Consider the following 11,753-nt stretch of genomic DNA (forward strand, 5'->3'; position numbering starts at 1 on the left):
GGGATTTGGCTCTCGGACGGTGGGCTTAACGTAGAATTTTTTTGGACAGGCAGCACACCCTAAGCCCCGCGGTGGGAATAGGCTATTCCATTTTCCCATCCGTAAACTTTAAAGTAGTTTAATTAACAACTTTGTGCCGTTTCTATTATTCATTATTTACTTATTGCGCGACGTCGACCGTACCAACTCACGACAATTGCGTGGGGGGGGGGCGGACCCTGCCAAGTCATGAGCGTTCGCTCCATCTCACGGGAGACATTTTATTTTACGCGTTTAACATGCATTAAATATCCACATCACGCTGCCGATTTCTCTTCACAGTGTGATGTCGTCTTCCCCCCCCCCCCACCACAATGCGTGCAGTTACTGCTATAAAGCCCTTACATATTAATTTAACATTATGACAACGCTTACATGGTATTATTACATGGATGGTGGGGGGGGGGTTAGCAGCCCAGCTCGCAGCCTGGCAACGTCTCACCTCCTCCGGCTTGCCAATCTAGGTGAGGCCGCGGCCTCTGCACGGGACGACGCGTCACCACGCCAATGTAAGTACAATTTTCTAGCATCTTTCGCTAAGAACTGAGGTTTATTGTTTACTATTATTAAACAAATAAGTTTACAAATATTACAATGATAATGTTTGTGTGCAGAAACTACATGTGTGTCCCTAAAGTCGATGTCTGTGTGTGTGAGTCCATATGTCTTTGTGTGCGTGTAAGTCGATAGGTTTCTATGTGTGTGGCTCCATGTCTGTGTGTGAGTCCATGTGTGTGTCTGTCTTTTTCAAACGGACAACGCCCCATGTGTGTGTGTACGTACAAGTGTTTGTGTGTGTGTGTCAGTCCATTTGTGTGCATATCAGTCGCTGTGTGTGTGTTAGTCTACGTGTGTGTAAGTCCATACGTGTGTGTTTCACTCGATGTGTGTGTGTCTAAGTGAATGCGTGTGTGTGTGAGTCGATGCGTGTGTATGGCTCCATCTGAGTGTGTAAGTCAATGTGCGTTTGTGTGTCTGTGTGTCAGTCGATGTGTGTGTGTTAATCTACATGTGTGTATCTAAAGTAGATGTCTGTGTGTCACAGTACATATGTCTATGTGTGTGTAGGGCAATGTGTGTGTCAGTCTATGTATGTGTAAGTCCATGTGTGTGTGTCTTAGTCGATATGTGTGTGTGTGTAAGTACATGTGTGTTTACGTCAATGTGTGTGTGAGTCGATGTGTGTGTGTAAGTCGTTGTATGTGTGTCAGTCTATGTATGTGTGTGTAACTCCATGTGTATCTAAAGTGCATGTCTATGCGTGTGTCAGTCCATATGTGTGTGTGTGTAAGTCCATGTGTTTGTGTGTGTCAGTCGATATGTCTGTGTGTGTCAGTCCATGGGCGTCTGTGTTAGTCGCTTTGTGTGCATGGCTCCATGTCAGTCAGTGTAAGTCCATTTCTTTGCGTATCTGTAGGTCCATGTGTGTGTGTGAGTGAATGTATGTGCTTTATTGACCTGCTCAGGGCCTATGATACTATCAGTAGGCCTGGCCTCTGGGTTGTTTTTCATGCTTTCGGAGTCCCTCAAACTTTGCTCACGATCATTAAGAACCTTCATGATGGTGAGCGGCCCCGCGTCAAACTACGTGGCCGTCAGTCAGAGCCATTCCCTCTACACCTTGGGGTGTGACAGGGATGTCCTCTGGCTCCACATTATTTAACATATCTTTTAACCACGTAGTTCGTGAAGCCTTCAATGGCTGTACCCGATGAATTACCATATGGTGCAGATACAATGGGAGGCTGATCGATGCCCGGGTGTGGTCAACAGATGCCTCCCTATTGCTCAAACATGTTATGTATGCCGATGCTCTGGTGATTGCTGCTCACTTCTGCTGAACCTGGAGCTTGCCACTAAGAGGTGGGGCCTTACCATCAGCCCCACCAAAACTAAGCACCTGCCTGGGTATTTTGTACCATCGAACAATCCACCCCCACAGCTCACAATTCGTGATGCGCCAGTTGTGGAGAGATTGCCAAGATTCCCATACCTGCCCAGTGTGCTCATGACCGGCTCCGGTTTAACAGCAGAGGTCTCACTTCAAATCAGTCGAGCGTCATTATCTTTTCATCAGCTGCGTTACGCTGTGTGGAAGCTACCTGGTCTTTCGCTCCGCACGAAGCTTCAGGTCTTCTCGGCCACGGTAATTCCCTCCCTTCTATATGCTTGCGAAACGTGCATCCCCCTAATGGAACATCTTCGCCGGTTAGAAACATTTAGGCTGGCCTGCTAACGATCCATCCTGGATTTAACCATATATGTGTGTGTGTGCGTCTAAGTCGATGTGTTTCTATGTGTGTGGGTCAATGTCTGTGTGTAAGTCCATGTGTGTAAGTCCATGTGTGTGTCTGCCTTTTTAGCCCGAGCAACGCCGGGTACTTACCGCTAGTACAACATATAACGACGCAATGCCCGATCCACAAATACGAAGGAGACATCACAGTGATACACTCCACGACTCCTCCCCTTCCTGCACCGTCGCTCCTCCTCCGCCCTTCCTGTTGCTCACCTTGAGCCGTGCCCTCTCCTTCGGCCTCGGCAAGGTAAGATAAAAGTTAAAATGTAAAAAAACGAGCCTATCTTTACCTTACCACAATACAATCACTCTACCCTACCTTTTACCCTTTAGCAGTTAAGGTAAAAGGTAAAAAGCAACGAGCCTACCTTTACCCTACCTTTTACCCCTACCCCATACAAATGAGCCGATTACAGGGTAATTACTGGGGTACTACACATGAAAAGGTATATAACGGTAAATGCTAGGTAGAGCGCTTTATTCATATAGAATACTCTCGATTCCAATTTTACACGCTTGTTGTTGTCATTGTCATTGTTTTCGTTGTTGTCGCCGTCATTGTCGTATCCTCAAATCTTGTAACTCAATTTTAACCCAATTCCTAATGTGGTATCGACTGCAAACTTCGTATACTTATGTCATACTGATGACAATATATTATATCATAAAAATATATCTTTATTAAACATTATTTTTTATATGTTATGTTTCGGCTTGGGTCTAATTGTCCACGCTCAACTGACGTTGGCTGTAAATCACCACGGCCTCTTACGTTATGTCAAGCTTCGTGGCCACTTCCTGGAGTCGTGGAGTTCTGCCATTACTAGTACATTTAATAAAAGCGTTTTTTAAATTTCTTTTTTTTAACCCCGTTCCGTCGGAGTGGGCAGATAGGAACTTGGTTGGACGGCGCATTCGTGCGATCCGTGTCACGTGGCGCAAGCTACGCGGGGCGGCGCGTCACGTGGTGCTGAGCCCGCCCGAAACGCTCTATGAAATACAAATCGAGGGCGTGGCTATGCACGATAGGCAGACAGACAAATAATCCCTGGTGGGCAGTGAGGAACTGTTGTTCCTACCTATACCTGTTGTTCCTACCTGTAATATTACTTATTAAATGGAGGCCACGGACTGTGCCACTGAGCTTTTAGCGGTAAACAAGGTACCGTATTTACCGGGTAATTCTTCCGAGCTACATTTACCCGACCCTTTACCTTATCCCTTGTCATGTCGACACCTTTATCTTTTACCTTTACCCTTTTACCCGGTAAAAAGGGTAAATTATCTTACCTTGCCGAGGCCTACCTCTCCTCTCTGTGCGTCTTGGGGGATTTCTGTTCCCGGCCATCCCTTCACTTTCCCATCCCTCTCTCTTCTACCATGCGTTCTCTCGATACTTCTACTCCCCTTCCGAGGTGGAGCCACGGGCGCACCATTTAATATTCCACTAGCAGCAGCGGCAGCATTTGTCAATGACGATTGCGGTCAAATATTCTCCAGCGCCGTGCTTATTTGTCAACACTTGTCCGCGAAAACGACGTTGCCAAATTCTGCCCCCGCGGTTGCACCGACACCTTGAGGGCAAGCAATGGCGCTATTGTTGCGGCTTGTTGTTATAGACTCCATCATCAGCCGCGATTCGTTCCTAGCGACCTGTAGAAGTCGGCACACGCTACCACCGCCCTCCGCAGCGTAAACATTAATCCGCTCCCGTGGTGTTTTTTCCCCCGCGAACCTCTAACAAACACTGGGGGGTGGAGGAGGGCTCCTGCCGCTGTAGCGAGGGTCTCATTCTTGCGACATTACCGTGCGGCTGGATGTAATTTCAGTGGCCGCTCGTTTTCAAGAGCTCTACTCCAGCGCAATGACCTCAGATCGTTAGGAATGCACATTCCAGCGAGGCGCTCGCGAAGAAACATTAACCTGTTGCCTGTGGCCGTCAAGCGCTGCTGGGTTTACAGTGCACGAGTGCTCCGGCCGGGGCGACGTGCTGTTTCAGAAAGTTTGGAGAGACGTGCACGGCAATGCCATATATATACACTAGCTTTACTACCCGGCTTCGCCCGGATTCACCACGCCTGGTCGCCTTTGTCTCTCCAGTGGCGATGTTCACACAACACACCAGTTACTCATTTCAGGCTGAGTCGACCTAGGAGAGGCCCAGGACTGGTTCAAATAATCTTCACCAGTGGTGGCCGGGAGAAGGAATCGAACTCGGGTGGCCGGGAGCAGGAATCGAACTCGGGTCGCCGGGTTTGTAGCGCAGCGCACTAACCACTATACTACCGCTCCCCCCCCGCACACACACGTGCGCGTCCATAGGGACACATACACACACAACTTTCAGGGTGCGTACGACAGTAAACGACCGAAATAATAAAGCAATGCTGCGCGAAGAACGCCTTAGACCAGCAACACATTTGTATTTCACTTTACCCGCGATCAGCAGGCACACTCCGTTACGCTTCCGCACACGGGTCACGTGACAGATGTGACGTCACAGCTCACTTGCCGTGCAAAATATGTGTATTATTGCGCCCCCCCCCCCCCCCCCAAATGCAAAAGTCTATTTTTTTAATTTTTGCATGGTGTACAGTCTGGAAAGTACCCACATGGCAAATTTCAAGTTTGTTGCATGTCGGGAAGTACGCTAAACATTAAACATTTTGAACAGACACACATTCACAAATTTTACTTTTATACACAGTATATAGATATATCTCTCTAAAAAATACTCAAAGCGTTCGTCAATAACACCCTGGCCTGAAAAGGAACAAATTATATATAATAGGCGACGTTTCGGACAATGGTACTTCTTAACATGGCCCTTGAGTTGTTTTGTTAGTTGTACTTCTGCACAACTGCTTCCGACGAAGCATCACCAAATAATTTGAGTGTATATATGTATATGTTTATATACGTCCCCCTCCCCAAAAATCATTTAGAGAAATGCATATTTGCTGGGGGCGGGGGCGATCACTTGGCCCAGCGGGTCGCCGACTTTTGCAGAGGTTTGCAGTTCAAACGTGAATGTGGCTATGGCTGTCGGCGTGAGAGTGGCTGTGGGCGTGAGTGTGACTGTGGCTGTCGGCGTGAGTGTGGCTGTGGCTGTCGGCGTGAGAGTGGCTGTGGCTGTGGGCGTGAGAGTGGCTGTGGCTGTCGGTGTGAGAGTGGCTGTGGCTGTGGGCATGAGAGTGGCTGTGGCTGTGGGCGTGAGAGTGGCTGTGGCTGTGGGCGTGAGAGTGGCTGTGGCTGTCGGCGTGAGAGTGGCTGTGGCTGTGGGCATGAGAGTGGCTGTGGCTGTCGGCGTGAGAGTGGCTGTGGCTGTGGGCGTGAGAGTGGCTGTGGCTGTCGGCGTGAGTGTGGCTGTGGGCATGAGAGTGGCTGTGGATGTGGGCGTGAGAGTGGCTGTGGCTGTGGGCATGAGAGTGGCTGTGGCTGTGGGCGTGAGTGTGGCTGTGGCTGTCGGCGTGAGAGTGGCTGTGGCTGTCGGCGTGAGTGTGGCTGTGGCTGTCGGCGGGAGAGTGGCTGTGGCTGTCGGCGTGAGTGTGGCTGTCGGCGTGAGTGTGGCTGTGGCTGTCGGCGTGAGTGTGGCTGTGGCTGTGGGCATGAGAGTGGCTGTGGCTGTGGGCATGAGAGTGGCTGTGGCTGTCGGCGTGAGAGTGGCTGTGGCTGTCGGCGTGAGTGTGGCTGTGGCTGTCGGCGTGAGTGTGGCTGTGGGTGTCGGCGTGAGAGTGGCTGTGGCTGTGGGCGTGAGAGTGGCTGTGGCTGTGGGCATGAGAGTGGCTGTGGCTGTCGGCGTGAGAGTGGCTGTGGCTGTCGGCGTGAGTGTGGCTGTGGCTGTCGGCGTGAGTGTGGCTGTGGCTGTCGGCGTGAGAGTGGCTGTGGGCGTGAGAGTGGCTGTGGCTGTGGGCGTGAGAGTGGCTGTGGCTGTGGGCGTGAGAGTGGCTGTGGCTGTCGGCGTGAGAGTGGCTGTGGCTGTGGGCGTGAGAGTGGCTGTGGCTGTGGCCGTGAGAGTGGCTGTGGCTGTCGGCGTGAGAGTGGCTGTGGCTGTCGGCGTGAGAGTGGCTGTGGGCGTGAGAGTGGCTGTGGCTGTCGGCGTGAGAGTGGCTGTGGCTGTCGGCGTGAGAGTGGCTGTGGCTGTCGGCGTGAGAGTGGCTGTGGCTGTCGGCGTGAGTGTGGCTGTCGGCGTGAGAGTGGCTGTGGCCGTGGGCGTGAGAGTGGCTGTGGCTGTGGGCGTGAGTGTGGCTGTCGGCGTGAGAGTGGCTGTGGCTGTGGGCGTGAGTGTGGCTGTGGCTGTGGGCGTTCAAGTTCAAGTTAATTTATTTTGTATAGCCCTGTGAGCCATTCGGCTCTTGAATCGGGTGCAACCGCAACAAACAAAAAACAAAAACATGAGAGTGGCTGTGGCTGTGGGCGTGAGAGTGGCTGTGGCTGTGGGCGTGAGTGTGGCTGTGGCTGTCGGCGTGAGAGTGGCTGTGGCTGTCGGCGTGAGAGTGGCTGTGGCTGTCGGCGTGAGAGTGGCTGTGGCTGTCGGCGTGAGTGTGGCTGTGGCTGTGGGCGTGAGAGTGGCTGTGACTGTCGGCGTGAGTGTGGCTGTGGCTGTCGGCGTGAGAGTGGCTGTGGCTGTCGGCTGGTTGCGTTCGCGAGCGCCGCACGGGAATCGTCGCGTGCGACGCGCGTGGAATGCGCGCGATTCGGGGCTCTGCCGAACTTTACAAACTCGCCGGGCCATGCACAGAACCCCGGTATCAGATAGGGGGCCTTTTAGTTTTTTTCTTTCTCCGCCGCCGTTTTATCAGCGATCCTGTGTGCCTGTTTTGCAAACGACGGCATTAGCGGGGATTTGCCGTAGGATTTTTGTTCGTGCCGAGAACGATCGGCGTGGCGCCGGCCGTCCGCACGCCACTGCCCGGCCAGCCAGCTTGGCCCGATGTGACCTCTGACCTTGTGCTCGGGACGGCTTGCCAGTGTCTTCCAGTGGCAGCAGCTCGCGGTTCTAGGTTGAGGGAGGCTTTAAAATCCACTTGGGGGTTTTCCAATCTCAGGTGATAATGCGTGCAAGGTGGATTCATTGAGTGACTGGAATGCACTGGCAGTGAGTGGCTTCTCGCATAGATATCCGCAGACTCACATTCATATATCGGTACTTACATACAAACCCATAGACTCAAATAGACCCATACATCCCTTATATTCCCAGCAACTTATAAAGAGACCCATATATTTATATTGCGTCCCGAAACACGTACGTAGATAACCATAAACTCACAAAGAGACCCAGAACAATCACAGACGAAAAGAGGGACCCGATCCGAAACCGGAATTGCTCTGGCAGTGACTTAGTCATCAGCACTTTCTCCAGCAGACGGGCGGCACACATCCCACGCAGCGGCTTCCCACCAGACCAGTTCTTCCGGTCTGGTGGAGTCCAGGCGAGTTCGTCCATCAAGATCCTACGCTGCCTCCATACAATCATTGACGGATCCTAAAAAAAAAATACATGTTTATTTAATTAGGTAAGGCTCACTGAGCTGTATAGCTGTTTTTTCAGAAGCGACCTGGTCACGAATGATAATTCAACGAAGTGGCGTATCATGTGGACATTTATAGCAGCTAAATACTCTAAACGCCAAATATACAACAGGGTCGGGAACGAACCCACGCCCTCCTGTATTCCAGGCGACGTAGTTAACATCTCGCCACCTGCACGCGCGCGTCACCCGAGACTTGAAAACTCGGGGGAACGAGTGCACTCTGGCTGCTATTAAGGGGTCATTATTCGATTTGACTTTTATTTCCACCCGCAGCACTAAATTGATTGACGCCCCTTCCCGTACAACCCCCTCTCACCCTGGGCCCAAGGCCGGAGGTGGGAGCTCCCAGCTCCAATACTAGAAGGTGAAAAACTCCGTCTCGGGATTTTTTGACTCACGGGAAACGTGACGGCGATGTTGTTTGGGTCATTTCAGCTGCGTCTCCGGCGGCTTCATGGTAATTCGTTCATCTGAGAAATTGGCGAAGGGATGATCATGAAATCATCTTCCAAACTATGAAGGAAAGGAAGCGTGCTTGGGGCAGGACACGCGGCTGGAAGGGAGTATGAACGACGGTCAGGAAGATAGGAGATGGAGGAGGTGGAGCGATATGATGAGTTCCTGCTGGAACATCTGTGAAAAATATCTTTATAGCTCATTTGATTTCTCCAGTATAAATACAAAATATTCTGATTCTGTGTGCAGGTGCTGGATGGAATGTTGCATCGCAGGATCGTGCGAGGCGGCGGTGGCGGCTTACGTGCAGGCCTTCATCTAGCAGTGGATTGGTCATGGAGGGACGATGATACACGGAGGGTGATTATTATTTATGAAGGGTGAATAATTCAGCGGGATCGTGAGAGGTAGCGGTGGCTTGAGGACGCCTTTATCCAGCAGTGGATTGATCAAGGCTGCTTTTGATTCATCCAACCACACATGGCACTGAGAACATCAGGACCCAAGGTTCCGAAACCAAAATCTCCCCAGTTGGTGTCACTGCATCGATCTGCATGGGCTGTCCTGGAGCTCCTGAAGATCGTAAATCTTATTTCAAAAACATATCCTGAAGCAGAAAGATGAGTGCTGGATTTACATCTGCATTTGTAAATGTGATTAATAACTTTCATCCTTAACCACGTATCCATGGTTACATTTTAAGGTGTACATTTATTGAGGGACTACTGTGTGTCGTCGTCTTGGTGTGGTCTGCAACTCTTCTTGCTGTTGTTTTGCAGCCTTGCCCAAGCTTGGGAATTGGTGTACTTATACAATTTGAACTTACATACTTCATCTATTTTACGTATTTATTTGCTTAACGAATTGCTTACCTTTCCTGTACTTTGCACTCCTTTCGTTATTTGCATTGTATGTTGCTGTAACCTTTCCACCTGGACGTCTGTGAAAAAGAGCTTCATAGCTCATCGGATTTCTCAAGGATAAATAAAGATTCTGACTTCGAAAGATGAGAGTGACCCTCGTTCACGTTCACAGAGGTCCACTGATGCAATCACCAGGCAAAGTTCAGTTTGTACTTACACTGCGCCAACCATGACAATAATCATATTAACGTTAACGTGGCATCTGTTACCCAGCATTACAGCCTCACTGAGTCTCAAGAACCCCCTTGGTCAGGAGGGATCTGCATATTTTCAACGGTCGGTCGAATCCTATTTAACGAGAAAGCCCAGTGCCACATGCGCACAGACGGACTCGAGAACCCGCTTGCTCTGCTGCCTCTCCTCACCACGTCGCAGCATCCCTCAGCGGGTTTCTAGAGCCTCTCAATTCCCCGTGAGCAGCGGGAGATGCATAAAAAAACAATTTGTTGTACTATACTAATCTTCCAACGTCTATTATCTCTGTCCTCACCAACCCTGCCCACGTTGACCAGCTTGGTGAAGTATGGCCGCCCCCACGACTCGCAACGGGGCGGCGAGGCCTTCGTCCATGCGGACAGTGCTTTGACAAAAGGGGCCTGCTGTGTGCGGCCGTGTATTATTAGGACGGTGTTGCAATTTGTCTGCGTATAGTTGCCCAATTCGTGGAACTGCCGCCGCTCAGTCATCATACACGAGGAGGAGACACGCCGGACAGACTGTTCCGGCTGGCCGCTGTTGAGCTCACGGCGCCAACGCAAGGGGCTTGGGATTTCAGCGCGGGAGTGGGTAAAGAGGGCCCCCTCTTGTGCCGCTTCGGGCCGCCCGGCAGCAACGCGTCGGTGCCAGAGAGTCTGTGTGCCCGGCGCTCACACAACAACGACCCCACAATAATATCCATCCCACAGACAGAGAAAGAGAGGCAGACAGAGTGGGTGGGTGAGACGGCGGGTGGGTGGCGACCGGACACACAATCGGAGACGGCCGTTGCAAACGACGCATCGTGGAAATGCTCTGCGCTGGGGGGAAATGCACGCGTGTGCATTTAGTCGTGTATATTTAGCGTATATTTATCCGTGAGAGGCTCTCCGCGTGGCCCTGTTTGCAAGGATGCCATTTTTGATATCGCGCTTTTGGGAGGGGTTCAATTCAAGGCACCCCCGGGCGGACGTAACGTGACGTGACGTCGTCCACTCATCGCGTGACGGCGACTTAGCGGCGGGACCGCTGTGGCCACGCCGCCGTGACCAAGTCTGTGGCTCTGCTTATCGGAGGCAATTCGGAAATGAGTCAATAAGAGAGTGAATAAACAATGGGTAGGCAGCTGGGATGGGGGGGCAATCATAAGGGGTTGCTCGGCGTTTCTGCTGCTGCCATTGTTTTTCGTGCATGTTCGGTTTGTGAACTTAACGTTCTAAACAATGGCACTTGGCCACCGGTCAATGCGTCGCCAGGCCTTGGCTTTTTGTCTCAGTAGGGTTTCTCACCTGTTTCTAAATAAAGTCCGCCGAAGCGAATCGGTGATCGAATCTTGGCACCGAATTAATAAAACATTAAAAACCGGGGGCCGAACCGTTAAGCAACGGTGAGGCCACTCTCTGAAAAACAAAAAACAGATGCCACGATTGTTGTTGGGTGTTTCTAGCGCCTGGCATTAAGCCCCCTGGATGCCTCCACAACCCCACTGCAGTGGGTGGGGGTGAGGAGGGTGGGGGCAGAGGGGGAAGGGGGCGGGGTGGCTGGGGAGATGGGGGGTGAATGCGGTCTCAACAAATAGCCCTTATTACGGTAATTATGTGAAGGCAGCCGGAGCAGTGGCACCACTCAGTCTCAGAGCCTAACCCCGCCACTGAGTCAATCCCATTGACTCATTGCATTACGAGGGGCCGCGGCGCACACGCTAATGCACTTTAATTTCCTTACACGGCCCTTTAAACGCATCACCCGGCCCCGGCGACGCCCTCGCTGCACGGGCACGCGGATCGGCAGGAAGCATCACAACACGAGCAGGATTTAACGTCATCATTAGCAGCAGCATTGTAGTAGTCAGTCGTTCGTCATCGCCGTCACTTAATATTGATGTACCACCTGCCACGCAGTGGCAGCTGTCCCTGTGCGGCACGAGGCTAATGCAGCAGCAGCAGCAGCCTGAAAGTTGGATATGTCTGCCAGTTGGGGTGTATGTGGCTAAGTGGCTTCCCAATGAAGGAAACTGCGAGTAAAATGATCAAATTTGGATATCTGAAGAATAACTTCTGACATTTGGACCTCGATGCCAGCACATATAGGCCACAATTTTAGGGATACGTCACGGTATATTAAAAAAAAGTCTCCTGTGGAGGTGGCGCATAATTTTTGGTTAATCCACCGACAGTATTAACTAGGGTGGTCGCTGGGCTCGATCCGCGAATGCTCGGCCACGTCACCGCACCAGAGAGGACACCGACAGCCGCCGTTCACCACCAATATGCGGTGACGTCACCACGGCCATTGTGCCAGACT

General features: G+C 51.5%; 1 long non-coding RNA gene across 1 annotated transcript; it reads left to right on the forward strand.

Moving 5' to 3' along the window:
- Positions 1–431: 431 nt before the first annotated feature.
- On the forward strand, positions 432–9,336 carry LOC144731625 (uncharacterized). Its single transcript, XR_013587971.1, has 2 exons — positions 432–4,591; positions 8,581–9,336. It is a non-coding gene; the product is annotated as an uncharacterized LOC144731625 (long non-coding RNA).
- The last annotated feature ends 2,417 nt before the right edge of the window (positions 9,337–11,753 follow it).

The sequence above is a fragment of the Lampetra planeri genome, chromosome 39 (genome assembly GCF_965212315.1).
Source record: "Lampetra planeri chromosome 39, kcLamPlan1.2.h2, whole genome shotgun sequence".
Classification (NCBI taxonomy): Eukaryota; Metazoa; Chordata; class Hyperoartia; order Petromyzontiformes; family Petromyzontidae; genus Lampetra; species Lampetra planeri.